Here is a 4,022-nt window from a genome sequence, read left to right on the forward strand (position 1 = left end):
CCAGCAAATGTGTGCCTAGTGCTTGCTCTCTAAGAGCCCCCACAAGGTTGTTCCATTATAGCAGCCTTCCGGCACACCTGCTGCCTTTCTCTGTCTGGAGTTCAAGCTCCAGGCTCTCCCTTCCAGGGCACACATTTCCAGGTACGTCTCTGTCCAAGATTTCACCTCTAAGATAAAAAACAAGAAGCAATATAGCTCTCTTGAAGGAATTACCTGGGAAATGCTGAGATTTATGCACGGAGATACGATTCAGATACTGTTTCTAGGTCTGGAAAAATGTGAGTCCTCCTAGTGTTCAATGGTGGAGGATCTATCGACAAAATATGAAGGACTAGCATGTAGAGGTTAAAAATTCCCATTTCCGCCGGGCACAGTGGCGCACACCTGTAATCCCAGCGCTCATGGAGGCAGAAGCAAGTGGATCTCTGTGAGTTTGAAACCAACCTGCTCAACAAAGCAAATCCAGGACAGCCAAGGCTACACATAGAAACCCTGCCTCCAAACAAACAAACAAACAAACAAACAAACAAACAAGCTAAAACAAAACCAAATCTCATTTCCATAAGCTTCCTGTGAGTGAATATGTTAAGGAGTGTGTGGGCAAGACTCACACTAGACATGGCGACATTAAGAAGTAGTTAACATCAGTGGTTAGTTGGGGAGAGAAGGTTCTGTGGCAAGAACATTTTATTACTGACACTGTTTAGAACTGCTGTCGTGATCATCGTAAAATGCAGACAGCCCCTTGCTGATTTTATTATCATCTTAAAGTCTGCCATAGACAATTAAGCTTAATGAGTGGACTCAGGTCTCAACCATCCTCTCTCCTTGGCGCTCACTGCTCTTCTGCTATCCATCAAATGCCCCTTTATTGGCCCTTCTTGCCTATCTTGCTCATTGGACCTACCATGAGAACATTTCTCTGAGAGGATGCTGAACATACCTTCTTTGCGCTTACAGGACATGTATGCATTTCGTGTGTGTGTGTGTGATTAAATAGTTGTTGTGCTTTTGTTTTGGTTTGCTTTTTTTTTTAAATACTGGGGTTTCATTCTTTATGTTCTGGACACATTCTCAGTAAGCATCTTACTACACATACTTTATTTCAAGCTACAGCTTATTTTTCTATGTTTTTAAAAATCACACAGTTACTAGTAAAAAAATCTTTATGTCTAGTGCTCTTTCTAAGAAACCTCTGCATGCTCAAAGATGCCAAAAATAGCCTTCTTTCCCCCCCGCCTAAAAGCAGAAAAAAGCATTTGATATAACTCTCCATCCCTTCATGAGAAAAGCTCTGAGTAAGTTACACACAGAAGGCCTGCCCCTCAGCACCACAAAGGCCACATATGATGAACCTACAGCCAACATCACAATAATAAGGAAAAACTGAAAGAATTTTCTGTAAGGCCACAGAGGAGATCAACATATCTGTTCTTACCACACTGTTCAATGTAATAGTAGAAATTTTCACCAGAGCAATTAGGCAAGAGAAAGGAATAAAAGACAGACAAATAGCAAAGGAAGAAATCAAATGGTTCCTGTTTGCAGATGATGTTTCTCTCTATTAAAAAAAAAGAAAAAAACCCTAAAGATGCTACCAAAATGCTCTTAGATTGTTGAGTATGTAGCCCTTCGGGCATGGCCTAACTGTTGCCCCCTTGAACTTCCAGCACTAAGAATACTGACCAGAGAGCTGCACAAGATTGGGTCTACTCCATAATGGGTACCTCCAAGCATATGTAGCAAATTAATGATGGCTAAGGGGAGGGGCACATGAAGTCCCACCCCTCTATGACAATACATAAGCAATACATAAGCAGTTAACAGTTAATGGGAGAAGACATTTTCTTCAGTGGTACGGCTGCTTGTAAGTTGCCTATGCTACTGTAAATAATCCTTTGCCCACTCTCCTGTGAGTAGCACTCACTAAAGTCAGGGATTCACCAAGCAAGACTTGGCGTAGAAGTGTTTCTTTGGTCTGTCAGGTGTCCTATTGAGGCAGGTGCGGTGAGCGGGGTCCGGGCTCCAGTTGATGGCATCTTGCAAACCATGCAGCATCGTGGGAATGTAGCTGCTCTTAGTGTAATGCTTGAACTTACAGCTGAATCCAGTAAGGGGAGTTCTGTCTGTTCGAATGTATGTATGGCCATCATATGTTTGTTTTTGACAGATTTAAAATGGTCTGTAGGTCATGGTTATAGATTAAGAGTTATTGGATATGTTTAAAGGTTAAATTCAGACTCTTGTTCAAAACGTATATGTGTGCCTATGTATTTATAAGGTCTATAAACGCATATGTTTAAATAGCTACAGTGTAGATTGCCATGTGGTATGTGATGTGACTGCCATCTTGAGATTGCCATGTGGGCTGTAATGTGACTGCCATCTTCAGATAGCTACATGATAGGGGTCAGAAAAAAGAACCTTAGTCAAATGATTTTTGTTTCCTTTTTAGATTAAAAAATTTTTTATTTTAAATTGGTATTGGTTTTAAAAATTAAATTGTTTGCACCGGTAAATTCTGGTTTTTAAAATCCAGTTTTGACCTTTAAAATTATGGTTATGCTTCGTGACTTCTCTCCTACAAAAGGAGTATTTTATTTTGATATTGCAAAAACAGGTTTTAGAAAATGTTTAAATGTTTAGGGCTAAAGTTTATCAGGCATTTTAAACAATGATCTTGGGCAGTCTAACAAAAATTTGGAACAGTTTCTCAATCCTTTGGTGGGGGGAAAGCCTTTGGTATTTATTTTTATTAATTTTACTAAATGAAACCAAGCCATACGATTTGAGCCTATTGAAAAAAAATTGCAGTTTTTTACACTGTTTAATGCAGAGAGCTGCTTGTCTGTTAAGCTGCTTTGATTATCGAAATACATGTTTTCACTCTGGCCTTCACCTTGAGACGGAGAAAAGAGGAAGTTTCACCAAGTTCCTTAAAGCTTGTTCCAAGTTTCTTAAAGTTTGTTTATGTGACCTTGGACCATATCTGCTACAGGGAAATAATTTTTTAAAATGAGTTTGGCAGTTCTAGAACTTCTTTTTATATTAATGTGACTTGTTTTCACTTTGCCTATAAAAAATAAATCATGGAATAAGCCCATGCTGAGGTCCAGCAGGATCATATCAGGATGGAAAGGATTTTGATGGGAGTTTTTATGTTGTCTGAAAAGCAAGAGAGAGAGCAAGAGATATTAAAAAAGAATTGCTTGTCTAAAGTAAGAATGTCTGGTTAAGCCAGAAGAACAAAGCTAGGAGCCTAAAGGTATTTTGAATGTTATGGAAGATCCATGTATGTATGTAAAGCCAGAGGGCATATGAATGGTATTTGCTTTGGTTCTTTATACCTGCAAATATGATTTGAGAAAAAACTGTAAAATATGTTGTGCTTCATTTAAAAGGCTGGTGATTCTTCAAGGCAAAATGTTTTCTTATGCTCTTTTAAGGGGGAAGAATTCTGGCTGATAGGTCTGGTATGGCCAGAATAGTTCATACAGTTTAAAATTGTTCTGTACTGTTCTGTTATGCAGTTGACTCTAAAATTTATTTGATCACAATGTTAGAACTTTTGGTTATGGAAAAAATTGTAAATGATTCACAGAACTTGTTGTGTCATGGGAGGTAGCAATGCCATCAGCAACACTTAATGGCTATGTTTTATAATTGTCAGCCATAGCCTATGGTAACAAAAGGCTAGCTGCCATGTTGGTCCAGGGATACAGTGGAACCATGGTTTGCCGCCATCTTTGTTTAGAACTGCCAGTTGTGCTCAGCAACACGTGGCTGGCCACCATGTTGGTTCAGAGATAAAGAGAGTGGTGCCATGGGTTTGCCACCATCTTAGTTTAGGGCTACTGGCTGTCTTCAGTCCTCTGATTAGTGCTAAGTGCAAAGCTTTTTGCTGTTCAATTTTAATGCAAAGTGGTAGGATCAGCAAGATTTGCTAGCCCCTCTACAAACTGTATCTGATTAAAAGGTTTGATTTGATTTTAGTTCAGAAACAGCAGATTTAAAGTTATGCT

This window comes from Meriones unguiculatus, chromosome 17 (assembly GCF_030254825.1).
Source record: "Meriones unguiculatus strain TT.TT164.6M chromosome 17, Bangor_MerUng_6.1, whole genome shotgun sequence".
NCBI lineage: Eukaryota > Metazoa > Chordata > Mammalia > Rodentia > Muridae > Meriones > Meriones unguiculatus.